This window comes from Hibiscus syriacus, unplaced genomic scaffold (assembly GCF_006381635.1).
Source record: "Hibiscus syriacus cultivar Baekdansim isolate YM2019G1 unplaced genomic scaffold, ASM638163v2 tig00010050_pilon, whole genome shotgun sequence".
NCBI classification, from domain to species: Eukaryota; Viridiplantae; Streptophyta; class Magnoliopsida; order Malvales; family Malvaceae; genus Hibiscus; species Hibiscus syriacus.
Window position 1 is genome coordinate 11188 of NW_024062206.1, and position 18167 is coordinate 29354.

Here is an 18167-nt window from a genome sequence, read left to right on the forward strand (position 1 = left end):
ACAAGTGTCCGAATGATCTTATCGAATATTTTAATCTTGATAGTGTCAATACTTACAACCTTATAAGATGCATTATTTCTTAAACAAATAAATATAACTTCATACATCGTAATTTTAATTTCGATTAAGATTCACAGGAAAATCCTGTTAGAGTTAAGAATTTACTCATCGCTTGTTATAAAGTCTTTTTCCAAATTCAGAAGTAAATATAAGAACATCATCATCGTAATCATTTACTACATTAACTTTTTTAGATTTCTCTGATTATTTTCTCTTGTGATATTCAGTGTCTTTTTTTCTCCAACACGTTGTAACTTTCAACCTCAATATGTCTTTTTTGCAATAATAATAAGTTTTCATGCATTCCTAAACTTCGACTTTATTTTGATATCGATATTAAAACTTTTTTCTTGAGTTGTCTCATGAATGATCAAATAATTTTGTTAATCGATGATTTTATTTGATATATTTTTAACGTATAAGAACATGATTATATGTATTTTTGGGATAGACCAATTTGATTTTTTTTTTGAAAAAAGTGTAGGAGCTCCTTTACCCATTAAACCTAAAGAATATTATTATAAGGTAATTTTGTCTTTCTCATAATTTTAATTTAAATAAAACAACAACTTAAAATTCAAACACAACACTGATACAAATGCCTTAAATCTCCGCCTATAATTACTATTTAAGCAATTTTTAAAATATATTATATAAAAATATTTTCGTTCTCTCTCAACTCTCATCATAGGTGTGACAAAATATAGTTTATATAGGATTAATCCGTAAAAACAAGAGAAGAGCCAATACATTTTCTTGAGGGCTAGAGAAATGAATTATAAATTTTTAAAATGTTTTATAATATAATTCGATCATTATTTTAGCTTATATTTTACAATTTTTAAAATGATTAAATTAAAATTTATTATCTATAGTGATCAAAATATATGGTTGTCCAAAAACCAAATGATAGTTGAAGCAATAGTGTCACCTTGATAAGCCATGAATGGATCAATTTCTTCTTCTTCTTCTACATAATTTGCTTTCTTTTCTCTTCTCCAACAATCGGCCTTCAAATGCCCAGACTTCTTGCAGAAGTAACACTGATATTTTGAGGGGGGAAATATTAACTAATGATTTGGGAAAATGGACGTTGAACGTCAATATTTTAATTTCATTCAAAATTAATCTTATACATTTATCTTCATCTGCAAGTTGCATTAGGCTTTTAGCTTTTATCCAAACTGTTTTTTCATTTTCATTTTCATTCCAGATCAAATTGGATATAGAAAGATGAATGCCTACGGATTTGAAGGCCCAATTTATTAGAGATGAGTGACATAGATATGGGTTGTTTGGTCCACTAGGTTATGCGGGTAAAAAAACTAGCCCATTAGACTATCTCCAAAATTATTTTGGATATACTGTAAATGCTCATGACAAGTTTTTCCAAATAATTTTTTTTATTTAAACAAGTTACGTCGAAGTGACGAGTTCAAATAAAATATAATATTTTTATTAGATTTTGTTACGTCAAATTGACAAGTTTAAATAAAAAATACAATTTATTAGAACTAATCATGCTCACGTGACAAGTTCCAAGTCACTACACCAAATGTCGTAGTTTTCAAAATAAAAAGTCTGGTGTCATGTTAGGCTAAATAATTAGTCCGCCTAAGCTATTTGGATCGATTTGCCCATAGATATGGGGTAGAAATGGCCCCATATTTGCAATCCTCTTATGTAAGGATGGGACAATATTCAACATGGCTGGTCTCCCTAATTTTGTAACTTCTGGATACTTTGATTCATGTCGTACGTGGCTAGCCTCTCTACATGCACTTCTGGAGACTAAGGTTTTCACGTTTTCTGTGTTGCTGCTGTCTCAAATATGGTTTCGCCGGAATGTATTTGTCCATGAACAACGTTTACTCCCAGGTTGGCTTATCATTTATTCCCGCAAGTCGATGCAATCCGTTTATGATTTGGCCAATGCCCGCTCTTGCTCTGCTCGGTCAACTTCCCATACTCATAATAATAATGACTATTGTTACCAAGGAATGCCTTTGATTTCAAAATCTCCTAATCTGTGAATCTTTAAAGCATTCAACTGTAAGTATTCATTGCCAGATTCAATTTTTTAAAAGCATTTTTAGTCTATTATTATATTTTATTTACATTTAATATAGCTTTAGGCATCTTTGTTTCTCTGTTTAATTTTTAAGATTAACAGAGTTGTGTGTATATATAGAAATTTATTGTTGAATTTAGAGAAAACAAGATTAAATATGAAGTCTAGCACTTGTATTGGAATGTCCAGCATGAAACCTTGTTGTAGGTTCGTAATAAGTTGCAAAAGTTCTTCAATTTTCGGTTTTTCTTCCGCGAAAATGAACGGTGTAGGTATCCGTAATTTTGTCAAAATCACTTTCTGCGGCGGTTGATTGCCGTAGGTTACATTCTTGTAAGCGTAGTAAGTCTCAGATTGTATGTTATAAGTGCGTTGCTGATCCGAAGCGGAGGGCTTTTAGTGTGTCCGATTCGGGATGGGGTCAGTTTAGGGTATTTAGAGGTAGTTTCCTTGTTGATAAAGGTAGAACGAGGGGTGTTTTAGTAATTCCCAAAGTAGCGTCGGATTTAGGAACCGTTCAACATCCGTTGAACCTCACGTTAATTACAAGAACTTCGAGAGGATTTACATTCAAGGTGGGTTGAATGTAAAGCCTTTGGTGATTGAGAAGATTGAGAAGGGTAATGGAGTAGTTAAAGATGATGATACTGGTAAAAATGTTAAGGGGTCGGATGTAAATAAAAATAATATAGAAGGCTCAGATTTGACTGAGCCTACGACTGAGAGAGAGGTGTCTGAGATTGAGAAAGAGGCATGGAACATACTACGTGGTGCTGTTGTTAACATATATGATAAACACTTCACTTGTCTATTTGTTTAAACCCGAAGAATTCTGATCTTGTAGGCATTATTCTATTCTGCACTGCGTTACTTTCGTGAGATGCTCATTGTGAACGATGCAACCAAGAACTTGGTAGCTGCCATAAACAACCGACTCGGTGCACTCTCGTTTCATATCAGAGAGTATTACTGGGTTGATGTGAAGAAAATCAATGAGATATATCGTTACAACACAGAGGAATATTCGACAGACGCCATCAACAAGTTCAACATCTATCCAGATCAGATCAGATTCCTTCATGGCTAGTAGATTGGATCTCAGCCGGCTCACATGGATTTCAGGTTTTTCACCCTCGGAAATCTTTGGACCATTGTTTCTTCTCAGGGAACCTCGAAACAAAACAATGATGTTTTGAAATTGATCGAGGAAAAATGGGATGATCTTGTGGCTAACATGCCTCTTAAGATTGTTTACCCTGCTCTTGATTCTGACGAACGGCGGATCATCACCGGAAGTGACCCAAAGAATACGTGAGGCTCTTTTCATTGCATTATGGTTTTCTCTAATTGATGAATACAGTTATCCCGGGAACTGACTCTGGTCTTTGTTTGTAGCCCGTGGTCATATCACAACGGCGGATCATGGCCGACACTGTTGTGGCAGGTAAAGCTTATAGGGCATTGATCACGTTCATGATGATCTCAATTACATATCTTTCATGTCGCGTAGCAATAGATTGCTTTTATCATTTCATTTTACATTGGCCTGCATAAAAATGGGGAAACCGGAGTTGGCACAAAGAGCGGTTACATGGGCAGAGGAAAGGCTAGCCGTGGATCAGTGGCCTGAATACTACGATACAAGAAGCGGAAGATTCATAGGCAAGCAATCCCGGTTTTACCAGACATGGACAGTTGTCGGTTTCCTTACCTCAAAGATGCTATTGCAGAATCCGGAGAAGGCGTCGCTGTTATTCTGGGAGGAGGACTACGAGATTCTCGAGAATTGTGTTTGCAGGCTCGGCGAAAGTGGTCGAAAGAAGTGCTCGCGCATTGCTCCTAGATCATAAGTGCTGAAGGAGACACGGAGGTGATTGATTATAACAATATGTTATTAGTACTAACGGCCATCATTGTTGTAAAGTAAATACTTGTTTGTTGTATAATTCATTTGACATGGCTCCATCTTGGGAGAACTTTCGAAATATTTGCAAGTTCCTAAGTCTGGATAATTGTACATTTGAACTCATTATTTCATTTTTTATTAATTATTTCATTGTTTTCGATGCGAATATATTCTTATTATTAAATATAAATTTTCAATGCAACACCTTTTAAATATTGAACATACCCTGCTAGGTTTAATTGACAATTTGAATTTGGGAGTTAATATTTATGAGTTGAACATTACATAGCCTGCTTGGTTTTATTGATCAAATTCCCTGCTTGCTTGAAATATGATATCAAACTTTGAAGTGCATCGTGAATGAGAGTAATATTTACGTGTTGAACATCCCCTGCCTTGCTTCAAAATTCATATATACATTGGATGATTTTTCCAGTAATTTTCGAAACTCGAAATTGGAGAGCATGATTTTTTCTATATACGAAATTGGAAACACTTGTCCATAATATCAAAACTCCCAACATAATCTACCTTGAGAATTTCGAAACTCTATGTTAGAGTTTCAATATTACCCTTAGTTTTTTAAACTTTGAACCTTTTCATTTAGTTTGGGTCAACCCGACCCAGATGGCTCCGATTGATCCCTTTATAATATAAATACTTAATTATAAAATAAGTATCCAAACTATACCGATTTTCACGAATAGGTGCCTAAACTATTTTTTGAATCATGTGCCTAACGTTACAAAAGTTATTATTTTAGGTGTCTAGGCCGTAACGACCGTTAGAAATCTCCGTTAAGTGACACGAGTCACATTCAAATAATTTTAAAATTTTTATTTAAAAAAAACTTAAAAATATTATTAACTTAAAAAATCCATAATTTTTTGAAATTACAAAAAGAATCCCAAAACCCTAAAATTCTTTATTCCAACCTCATACCAATAGTCGTCAGCCATCACCGGCAGCCTTTGGCATCGTCAAAGGGCCGTCCACCCATCGTCGATCCTTCATCGCCGACCATCCCTCTTGTCGTTTTTCAATCCCCTTAAATCCCTAAATATCTTATCCTAATCCCAAATTCATTAGATTATTTAGTTGTTTTTGGAGAGGAGAAATGGCTAAGAGCGGTTGTCGATGCAACCTATGAGAGGTGAACGACAAAGAGTGGAAATGACGGAGGTTGTCAAGTAAATGTTTGGCCATCTGAAATGGTAATGTTTGTAACGTTAGACACTTGGATGATTCAAAAAATAGTTTAAGCACCTATTCGTGAAAAGCGATATAGTTTGAGCACTTATTTTATAATTAAACTTGTAACACACTCAGACTGATACAGGTGACCCGATCCGATCTGGGGTGTCACATTAGGGTCATCGGAGCGACCCATACAGAAAATCCTGAAAATTTAAAATTTTTGTTAATCCATTTAAAATTGTAAAATAATTTATAGATAAAATACAAGTTCAGAAAATCGTTTATATATTAAAATAGAATGCAACAATATCCAGTAGTAAAAAAAGTTTCATACTCAAATATAAAAACAGAATACAACCAACATGCCCCTTAATTACATGCACCGTACTTTGCAAGAAACGTCAGTGGAACTCCTTTACTGATGTTGGTAAAAGCACAAGATCAAACTCTTTAACCTGAAATGGTAAGTAACAGAGTGAGCTTTGGAAAGCTCAGTAATACAGAACTACCAGATGAATGCAATAGGTTACTGACTATAAGGTAAAGCATAATTTTTCTTAATGTTACAAAAATCATCAGATTCTAGCGACTAACATATATTTCATTAATTATTTCTTCAGGTAACCATCGGGAAATCAAAATTTGAAGAAAATATTCAGAGAGACAGATTCAGAAGATTGAGATGATGAGTCTAGTGTGTTCCAACAAAACCAAAGAAAGTGTACAGATCTTTTAAAACTACAACAATTTAAAACATATTTTTAAAACCACAGTTATACCCTTCAACCGAACACCAATATGCAGTTCCCCATAGCTGCATCCATAAGGACTTACCCTAGGCCTATTGGGCATAGGTGCCAACCTAAGGGAATATATTGAGGCCTGAGAGCCTACCCAAGGGAGTACCTTAGGGCCTAAGAGCTTACCTAAGGAAGTACCTTAAGGCTTTAGAGTCTACTTAAGGAAATGCCCTGGGGCCTGAGAGCCTACCCAAGGGAGTACCTTAGGGCCTAAGAGCTTACCTAAGGAAGTACCTTAAGGCTTCAGAGTCTACTCAAGGAAATGCCTTGGGGCCTCAGAGTTTGCCCAAGGTCATCTTAGGTCTGTAAGGAATTACCAGCTTGACCAGAGTTGAACCTCCATACTCCAGAATCCTACTCAGATAGTATCCCAATAATCGGTTCATACAGTAAATAATAGATTCCATGATCCATAAATCAGGAATGATTATATTTTCCAGTGAAAATACGTAACCAGAGAGCACATATCATGTTGCCATAGTTCATAAACAGTAAATCAATACATCAGTAAATCAGAATATCGAACATTTAAAAGATTCAGTAAATCAGTAACTTCGGTAAATCACATTTCATGACATATAAAAATCATATAGAACATAGGGAATATACTAGAGGATCCAGTTATTTTCGGAGGTACTCAGTAATATCAAGAGGGAAAACACGAAACTTCTGAAAACTGATTGAATTTCATAAATGAGATCCCTATAAAAAGGGGGTTTGATAGTTAACGGATTCATTAATTATTCAGGAAGTGATTTATCAAGATCATAGTATTCAGATATATCAACAAGGTATTCAAGAATTATTGCATCAAAATTTATTTAGGATTCAAACATTCCTAAAGTGATTCCATCAATCATGCTTATAAGGGCATTTTAGTCATTTAATTCTTGAGAAATTTGATAAATCAATTTAATAAGGGTATGCAACGATTTATAGAATTCCAAATTTCAAGCATCTTAACAGGTTTTCAATTCCAATCACACTGCACAATTTCCAGCAAAGGCGGCATTTATCAATTATGTAGGTAGAGAAACTTCACGAATATTCATTTCTTAAAACTGGTTGTAGTGTAGAATTGAACTGATTACCTTTAGAACCATCTTTGGATGAATCATGAGGAGACAAACAGGTATTTAAGAGGTATTTATTTACTTCCCTTATTGTAATAATATTAGGGATGATCGACCTACTTAGGTCGTACTCTATAAACCTCAAGGGCATTACAACATTTAAAGCTTCACTGGTATCTTCAGAAGTTATCCAAAGGCATTTGCTTAATACAAGTCATGAGGGTATTTAGACCATTATGGTATTTGAGGTAGATTTATTCATTCCAGAGCTTAAGGGTATTCAATCATTATAGGGATTGGGGGTATTTTAGGTCATTTTACACTTCAGGGGTATTTTGGTCATTTTACAGTTCAAGGGTATTTTAGTCTTTTCTTTCTGTTTAGTCTTTCCATTTAATTAAAACTTGTCATTTATTTCAGTCATTTCAAAGAATTCTGACAATAATAGTCTTCCGATAAGTTAGTATTCGGGTGTTTGCTCATAAATCAGAAATTCTAGGTCTAAAGCTTTCTCAAAGTTACAAACTAATTCTAAAAACAATTTTGAACAAATCAAGAATTTAACAGGTGAATTAGTAATTTACCATATTAAATATGAATTCTTACGGTACTTTCACTATCAGGGTCAATTTGGGTAATTTTTATCTCTCAACGGTAATTTTGTAATTTATTAATCAGATAATATCGACATTAAAACTTTTAACGAGGATAAATAAAATTTAGAGATTCAGAGGTCAATTACTTATCTGGATAATCACTGAACTGAAAATTATTTCTTATCATTTTTTTAGTTTCTTATACGTGTAGTCTAAGTCTTATTCAGTTTAATACTTTATATCACATATGGATTGAGTTTATAAATATTAACTACACACGTGATCAAACATAATTACTCATGCATTAACAAATACCAACATGTTCCGTAAAACATACAAATGGTAGTAATGTATTACCTTGATTTTTTTATCTAAATCGATCAAACATTTAAACTCTATTTGATCGCTCTCAACTTGAATCCAACATCCAATAATATCTCGGATACATATCAACAGAAATTGCATCAGAAACAGAGCTTAATTACGAAAAAGGGATCGAATTGAGAGATTCATCAGCGAAAAACAGCTTACCATGTTTGAATTAGGCGAAACAAACCTAAAAAACGGACTCATGATGACAAAAAACATCAGGATAATTGTTCCAAAAAAGTCAACGACCAGTCAACGGTTGATCAACAGCTCGACTCGGCTCAGCGTAGTTCGGTCCAGACCGGCCCAACCGATTTAGATCGGTTCAGCCAGTTAACAGACCCCCTAGTTGACAGACGACGCCCACGCACAAAGAGCAGCGCATGCGGTGGTTCTGGTCGTCGGTTCGGCGTGAAATTTCCAGTCTTGTAGATCGAAACCTTAGAAGTCTTGTGCATGTTTTATTTTACGAAGAAACACGACGGAGTGTGGAATTTTAAAATGTTCAAACTTTTTCCAACGGTGACGGGCGAGTGACAATAACGAAGCAACGACGAGGGGACACCATCGGTTAGGGTTTGTTCACAAAACTTCAAGGAGCATATGGAAGGTGGCGGTGTTTTGAATGGACGTGGGGATCGGTCGAAAACATTGAAAAATCCGAAGGAGATAGCTTGAACTCCGAAGAATCTTTGTGGGGCTTTGTATGACAAACGAAGGGGGTTCTCGAAGTATGGTCGGTTGGGTTTTGGTCGCGAATCGACGACGCATACACCGGTGGTGTCGGTGTTTGTCACCGGCGGTTGAAGGGTAAACAACGAGAGGGGCAACGAGGGCTTGGTTCAGCTGATGGGGGTTTTTGTTTGGGAATTGATCTGATACGTATATAATCAAATAAAATATTTATTAATTTACAACTTAAATAGGAATCTAGTCCAGTGGTAAAGGCATGGTTTGTCATACCTTAGGTTATGAGTTCAACACCTAACCACACCATTTTTTCCTATGGTTAGAATGGATGAGTAAAATTGGTGTTAGGTCCCTGAAATGACTTGGAGTTTACAGAATGACCCCAAATAATCCAAAATTTAGCAATTTGGTCACCAATTTTATTTTAAATGACTTTAAATTTTTTTTATACTTCTCCATTTAATCTTTTAATTAAATTTGGGATGCTACAAAACCAAATATAAATGACTTGAGTAACCCTAAGGTTAGTTACTCGGACTTGGAGGCCCTAACTGTTCATAAACATATATGATGTCTTACATGTGTTGTACATAAATATTAGCTTACTTATACTCAATATGATGTGTGTATATATATATATGCAAACTATTAGTTTTTTTATTAAATTAATATGATTACAAAGTGTATCTTTTCTAAATGATTTTAACAATTTGACAATGAACTTTCAATTACTTCTGTTGTAGTTGTTAGTGCTCGAACCTGGAACACCTAGAAATAACAAACATTCTTTTAACTACTGAGGTAATTTAGTTCATATTCCAAACTATTAATTATATAAACCTGATATATAATACACGTATATTAACTATTATATATAGGAATAAGATTCAATTACAAACTTTATATATGCTACGTATATGCAAACTATTAGTTATGTGTGTGTATATACTCATTATTATAATAAATTGACGCCTTCCAAATGAATTAGTTATAAGAAGTTACTATGAAAATTAAATTATGTATGAGTACAATGATATTTTATCTTTTCCTTATGTCATTGTTATTAGAATATAATTTGATATTTTTTATTTAAAGTTCAAAAAAAATCAAATGATAAAAAATCGTCTGCAATATCATCACTAAGGGTGTTTATGATCAGCTAATTGCACTATTTCATTTAAATGTTCGGTTAACCATTATATCGGTTACTGAATTTTGTTAATTGTAACTTAACAATTAAGAAATTGTTAACCGTCATTAACACTTCGATCACAGGTTAAGTACCTATTACAATTTTTTCAAATACAACACAACATTTTTTTTATAAAATTTATGATAATAGAAACATATATTTAGACATCAAATTTATTTGTAGATACGTTTTTTTATAGAAATATATATATTAAGAGGTATATTCCTTTTTTACAATTTAAAAATCATGTATTTCTTCCATCTATGTTTGATTTAATAAATTGCAATATAAGATAAACATGATAACTAAAAAATAGAGAGGAACTATCTTGATTTTATTTGTAATTCTATTTTATCTAAAAATATAATTTGTTATAATTTATTAACGGTGGCTAAATGATGATTTACCATTTATAAAAAAATTGTAATCATAATTATAATCATGAGTCAATACTTTTAGCAATTTGATTAACCAAAACCATTAATTTTAACGATTTAATTAGTTAACCTATAAAATTTAACAACTACATCGATTAACGGTTACGATTAATGGTTATAATTTAATTTGAACACCTCTAATAAACACAAATCATTGCTTATGATTATCTATTTAAATTAGAAGAAATGAATCATTTATAACCACGGCTACACACGGCATAGATGTCACCATAAACAAGAACCATTGTTTAATGCTAATAATCTCCTTTTTTTTCACTCAATGACATTTTAGATGTTATATTAAAAATACAAAACTAATTATGCTACTTATATTGTTAAATGATAATTTTAATTAGTGTATAATTATAATAATTTAAGTGATAATTAATTTAAAATAATAATAATTTATTCTTGATATAATTTTATCTATAACATAATATTTATAAATTATAAATTATAAATTATTATATGATATAGGAGTTCTCTCCATATGTGTTATAAGATTTTTATTCATGTGCGTGCTATAAGAATTTTATTCATGTACATATCGGTAGAAGTATAGTAATCTCAGATGATAAAATAAAAAAATTATTTAAATAATCGAAAAGAATAATATATAGATAAGTATATGTTTTTAACAGAACAACTGATTAAAAACGAGTTGTGGCCTGCAACTATGCAATTTTCTTAAGACAAATTTTCGCTTACTCCTATGGTGCTTGAGATCGTTGGTTGTCTGTCTCCCAGGATACAACAACTACAGAGATCGCGAACTATTCCTTGCCTTTGTCTATCACCAAAAATAACTAGAGCAGAAGAAAAGAAAATTCTTTTTGAATTGTTTTTGAGTTGTTTTGAATTGTGTTTAACCTAGTAGGTTTACAAGGTATTTAAGTGATTTTACATTGTGAACAATTGAAAATTTTTGACCTAATGAAGTATTAATGAGAATCAAGCAACCAAACAATTTCCAAAATTATTGTTTTGATTAAAAGAACCTTTTAATATTTATTCTTTTAATTCCAAAACAAATTTTGAAAAGATATGCTCTATTTGAAGAAAAATATTTTACATTTGTGTAAAAATATCCGCAAGGCCACAAAGAGCCCACTACAGCAAAACAGAGTTTTAGCGGCATTTTTTTGTCTTATAGCGGCATTTTTAAGCGCCGCTAAAAACATTTGCGGCGATAGGAAAAACGTTGCAAGAAGCACCGGCAATACCAGCGCCGCTAAAGTTAGCGGCGTTTGAGAACAAAAAAGGCACAATAGGTCAAGATCTATAGTGGCGTTTTTGGAACAAACGCCGTAAAAGGTCGAGATCTATAGTGGCGTTTTTGGAACAAACGCCGCAAAAGGTCAACATCTATAGCGGCGTTTTTGTAACAAACGCCGCAAAAGGTCAACATATATAGCGGCATTTTTGTAACACACGCCGCAAAAGGTCAGATCTATAGCGGCATTTTTGGAATAAACGCCGTAAAAGGTCGATATATATAGCGGCGTTTTTGGAATAAACGCCGCAAAAGTTGATATCTATAGCGGCGTTTTCGGGAAAAAACGCCGCAAAATGACAGATCTATAGAGGCGTTTTTGGATTCAAACGCCGTTAGTTACCTTTCTTTAGCTAAGATGATTTTGCATATTTCATTTCTGCTCTACATCACCATAATTTAATATCATCTAGCTTTATCTAATTAACAACCATACATTTTAATAAAGACACAAGTTATGCAGAAAAATACTTAACAACAAAATAAATTAAAATTTATAAAAATTAAATGTAATGTAGTTTGACATTGTTCTATAGAATTTAGTCTACGTTCTTTCACTTCCAATTAAAAAATATTGTTCACTAGAATTTAGTCTTCATTGCTCTTTCGTGGGGAAAGGAAGTAAAAAATCCCCAAGCTCCGGTTCACCAAGAAGACTCCTTGCGCGGACTTCTACTTCAACCAAACGCAAACAAGAAGTCTGGAAGATACAAAAATATAAGAAATACTAATAAGAATCAACAGGAAACTTAATATAGAGAAAAAAAGAGAAAACATTTGGCATAGAATCAACCAGCAGAAACACTTGACTTAGTCATTAACACAACAATATAATACGTGATTATAGTAATGCATAACAACATAAGAAACTAGATCTGACATGAACTGTATGTCAATATCCAAATAATGCACTGAAAGAGGTGCAAAACATATAATAGCAGTGCATATTGAGTTAAAAAATTTGCAAAATGGAAAAAACAAGTAAAAGTCGTACGAATTCGAAGTTTCTGAGATCAGGGAAGTTCACAACTACAACAACCATTGCTGCTTCATTTATAGCCACTCGTGTCCATGTTTCTAGACTTCTGTCCTTATTATCTAGCATACCCCTTTCTTCGATATGTGCCACTTAGAGCAAATCATCAGTTGTAATCTGCAGCAATACAATAGCAGAAAGTCATATATTTGCTAAAAGACATTAGGTTAAGGGCATTTATACCTTTTAAACAACACTATCAAACACGATCCTAAAATTTCACATTCAATAAGTAATAATATCTCAATTTCTTTCATCTTATATATACTAACTAAAACCCTCTTAATTTTATAAAATATGTTTTTCTCCAAGTTCCTGCTTCTCTGTTCCGATTAACTATTTTATAAAATATCATTGTGGAGATGAATTATGTTGCTGCCTTGGTAGCCCATCAAGTCCCATCAACTTAGCAACCACAATGGGTGGGTTACGCTTAGACTCCACATCTTTTGACATTTCCTGGGCCAAGAGCATCTTCATGGGTGTTACATTACCTTTCTTGCTTGACAAAGTTCTCCTTAACCCAGATACCATCTGGGTACACAAAAAGAAATAAAACAAGTGAGAATGCAATGTTATTTTTATAATTCAAGTGGAAGATATAGAGACAAACATAATCCCTTTCAGTTTTCTTATAATAATTACTATTGCAGAGACTAAACGCCCAATATTTACCACTTTCTCCTATATCGGATCTCCAAAGGCGGGGCTTAACATCCTTACAACATCAGATTGACTCCTAGAGTGTGAGGACCCTTCCCATCAACCAGCACTATGTTAAAATAGCAAGAACAATAGTCAATGCCAAGGAATTCTTCTCATCTAATTTTGATGCAATCGAGACATGATTGTATAAACCATTATAATAAAAAGAAAAACTCATACTGAAACTGCAAAAGTTGCAGATGAAACCATAAAAAAAGACTACTACATTATCAACAAATTAGGCGGTTCAACCATAGGCTCTTCCACTTTCTCCGCTTCTTCTGGTTTAGGCAGAGGAGGTGGTGAACATTGCTGCACCTCTGGGGTTTTCTTGCACTCAACGACCAACACTTCTTTTGGGTTTTCAATCTGCTTGTCATATCAATCTTTTGTAAGATTAACAGAAAGTAGCAAAAATCAAAACATGAAAAACATGTCATAAAGATGGTAATAGAATATTATATATGAATAATAGCTCAACTGGCAGAATAATGATGAAAAATGGTTGATCATTATAACTAGGTATCTAAATTAACACAAATTCATCATCTTACATATATTACATCTAATTGCATGTATGTAAAGGCATATAAATATATATAAATCATCTTTTAGACCTGATCTTTACGCACAGTTGAAGCCTGTGGAGTTTCACTTACATAATCTTCCATTGCTTGTAGAAAGGATGCAGGGGGGCTTCAACATAAATTTCAAATGAAAATTAGTTTCTTCAACTCATGAGAGTTCAAGGCAAAGCGAATCTATCACAGCATGCACCAAAGTTGAAATTCCCTAACCTGCTCTATCTTAATATGCCAATCGCCACGCCCAATATCAAGTTTTTTACATACTTCATAAAATTCTGAAAGCCCCTCCACCTGCAAATACAAAATGAGTTCTAAATCATCTTCATTTACGCTAGAGACAATATTAGCTGAAAAATCAAATTAGTTCTAAATCAAATTATTATCTTAACAAAGACAAATAATTGATACAACAAAATAATGGCATCAAAATTAATTGTGTTGTAGCTGCTATTTTATCTTTCTGATTTGCCAAATCAGTTGTAAATTTGAAAGAAACTCCACCTCCAGAAACAAGCCCTAGTGGAATTCAATTAAAAAAATTAGTAGAAGAGAGAAAAAATATGAGAATCCCAAGAACAAACAGATTTTAAAACAAATTTGGGGACTTGAAAAATTGAGCTACAAACAGGTATGAAATAACCCAGATATTTATGCCAGAATTTATTATAAGTAGAAAATCGTATGGATGTTTACAGATTACACCTGGGAGATTCAATCACCAAAGCAGTACTGAAGAGATCCTGAAATCATCGAAACTGCAGCATTTTCCGGTATAAAAATTTCAAGAAACTGCTGCAAAAATGAAAAATCTAAAGCGGAATTAGATAAATTTAAACAAACTCCATAAATCCAAATAAGCCCGAGCTTAGAATTTCGATATGAAAAGCCTTCTCTAGAGATTGAGAGAAAACAACAAGGGTGGTGCACATTTACGACGTCCTTGGGCGAGGAATCTTTCTCTAACGGCGATGGGACGGAAGTGTCCAAGGAAGGCAAAGACTGAGACACCATTTTGAAAATCTAAAAGAAAATAAAAAGGAAATTGGATTGTAGAAATAGAAGGGGTAAGTTAGGGTTAGTAGAGGAAATGAAGAGAGTGAAGGAATTGGGAGCAAGTGACTCGGCGAGTTAGGCGAGGTCACCAACTCAGACTCACGGGAGGCAGAGCGCGGAGAGAGGTGCAGTAGCAGTGGTGGTGAAGCAGGAAATCTGAATTCAGTGGTGGTGAAGTAGAGAAGAAAGAGAGAATATGAAACATTTTTATTTTTCAGAATGGGAGGGAGCGGGAAGGAAAAAAATAGGTGAAGGGGAAAACATGAAAAAGGGCGCTGGACTTATGAACTTTAAACTTTAGCGGTATTTTTAAACACAAACGCCACTAAAGTACGAGTCTATAGCGGCGTTTTAAAATATAAACGCCACTAAAATACAAGTCTATAGCGGCGTTTGTATAAAAACGCCATTAGAGTATGAGTCTATAGCGGCGTTTGTATAAAAACGCCACTAAAGTACTACTCTATTGCAGCGTTTGTTGAAAAACGCCACTATAGATGAATCTATTGTGGCGTTTTTATATAAACGCTGCTAAAGTACTACTCTGTCACGACGTTTGTTAAAAAACGCCACTACTGATGAACCTATTGCGGCGTTTGTATAAAAACGCCGCTAAAGTTACCATTTTGTGGCGTTTGGAGTTAAAACGCCGCTATATGCTTAAAGTTAGTGGCGTTTACTCTCAAAACGCCGCTGTAAAACAGTTTTGCTGTAGTGGCCCAACCGGTTCAAACATTAACGTTACACACATTGTGCACATATGCACATATACGAACCAACAATTAGTACCACATTTTACTCAACAACATTTAGATCAATTTCTAATTCAAAACTCCAAGATTATGAAATTCTTTCCAACACATATATGTCTAATTATTATTAAAATCATAAATAATATTTTAATATAGATGTTATTGAATAATTTAGTTTCATGTGTATATATGTCTAATTATTTTATTGAGGTCTAAAATAAATTTTTAATTTAACATAAAATTTATATATTTATTTCAGTCTTTACCTGTGTTAGAAATGCAAATATTGGGTTTATTCCATAAACAATTTTATTTATCAAATATGAAAATAAATAAATGTGTTTATTTTAAATGTGTATAATTGAACTAAAATAAATTTTTATGTATTGAATTAAAATTAAAATTTCAGGTAAGGAATTATATTAAATCAAACTTCATGTATCACATTATATATTTGATCAGAATTTATGCATAATTTTGACATTTATACCAAAATTTTATTAATAAAAGATATATAATATTTTATATAATTCATTGTAGTGAATAAACTATAATTTAAATCTTCTGAATTAAAAATTTAAGTTATTACACGTGATTTTCATATATTAATATAAAATATTATATTAAAAATTTTAATCCAGAATTCAAAATCAATAGTATATTCTAATTTATTATCATCACCATCAATCAAAGTTCGATCGCTGGTTGGTTTAAATGGACCGATTTAAATAATAATTGTATACATTTATATATTAAATTATATAAATATTATAAACTGAAATTTCATGAATTATAAAAAAAAGTAAAATGATAAATACAATTTTAAAAATTTTAACAATATTATTATTTATGTTTTAAGGGTTTTTTTTCTATAAGAAAGAGTAGAAGTTGTCTAATATTGAAACCAATAAAATCTAACGTTAACTAAAATTAAAATATTACTCTTGTTAATATGTTACAAACTTTATTGATTACGGTTTATAATAAATTGTTTTTACTTTTTTTAAATAATCCGGGTGATTATAAAATTATATCTATTTAGAATTTTTCCTAATAATTAATAACATATATATATATTTTACAGACGCAATTGCTCAAATTCAAAATCTCTAGAGAACAGTACTCTCCTTGATTGCCTATTATACTTTGAATTTATTTATGATTTCCTGGTTAGTTTGTTGTCAAAAATCAAAACCCCATGGCCCATGTGGTGTTGTAGTAAGATGGGAAAAAAAACTGAGTATAGAAACCATGATAAAAAATGATGTCTCCATTGAATCAATTTCTTACGAGATAAAGATTGGGACAGCGAAATATACCCTATTTTCAATTCCTTGTCAAAATCAGAGCATTGGAATACATAATTTGGGTGTCTCTCGTGTCTTTTCTATTCGATTTGGCCAATTATTGAGAGGTTTTGTATCAACTACGAATCCTATCCTTTTCAAGTATCATGGTTTCAAAAGGAATTGAATTAATTTTTAAAAAATAAAACTAGATGTCGCAACCGTCTTTCGGTTGGGCCCCTAAAATTGGGCTTCGACTTGAAAAATGTGTATTGGAGTCGCCACCGACCACTTTAAAACGAATTTAGGTGGGTCGGACACCATCTTACCTGATCTGCGTTGTACCAGAAATGTGTTGGGTTCGGGAGTCGGTTACGGCCAAGGAAGGATTAGCACCCTTGAACTGCCCTTTCGGTACCAATTAATTTGTCGGTTGTCTTTAATTGCGAAAATTGAAAAATTTAAATTTAAATTTGAAAATCTGATTCTTGTTACTTACCTTTGACCGATTAAAATTTCTCTGAAGAAGATAAAAAATGTTAGAAAAAAAAAATAAATCAAATAATAAAAAAGAAAAAAAAAATCAAAATGAAAACAAAAGAAAAAGGAAAAAAAATTAAATAAGGAAAAAATAATAAGTAAAACAAAATGATAAATAGAAATTAGATTTAAAAAAAAATAAAAAAAATTGATGATTTAAAAAGAAAATAGCAAATGAATAAAGGGAAAAAAATTAAAATTTGAAATCAATAAAAATAATATAATGACGAAATAAAACCTAGAGGATCAAATTGAGATCGATGAAATTAATGGACTAGATTGGTATTAAATGAACTACAAAAGAAGAAATAAAAAGTTAGGTGCCAATTAGAAAATATATAAATATAAGTAGGGACTGATTGAATAATCGAAAATTCAGAGGCCAAATTGCATACAGTGACCAGATTGTAAAACGATTCAAAGTTTGAGGGATGGCGGAGAAGATTTAAAAATCATGTAATTTCACTATGGTCCTCGGTATATAAATACCCAAAAACCCTTCTTCCTCCCTCATTCTCACCATTTCTCAAAACTGGTAACTCTC

At 32.5% G+C, this 18167-nt stretch overlaps 1 long non-coding RNA gene and 1 pseudogene across 5 annotated transcripts; one reads left to right on the forward strand and one right to left on the reverse strand.

Moving 5' to 3' along the window:
* The first annotated feature begins 1766 nt into the window (after positions 1–1766).
* On the forward strand, positions 1767–3981 carry LOC120203576 (annotated as a pseudogene).
* Positions 3982–12194: 8213 nt separating this feature from the next.
* LOC120203589 lies at positions 12195–15283 on the reverse strand. Of its 5 annotated transcripts, none has more exons than XR_005523840.1 (8): positions 14693–15283; positions 14203–14283; positions 14023–14101; positions 13658–13774; positions 13376–13472; positions 13195–13234; positions 12659–12817; positions 12195–12364 (listed from the first exon to the last, which is right to left on the reverse strand). It is a non-coding gene; the product is annotated as an uncharacterized LOC120203589 (long non-coding RNA). The 5 variants fall into 5 exon arrangements; XR_005523839.1 differs by having other exon boundaries at positions 13586–13774; XR_005523836.1 differs by having other exon boundaries at positions 13632–13774; positions 14693–15281.
* Between the last annotated feature and the right edge of the window lie 2884 nt (positions 15284–18167).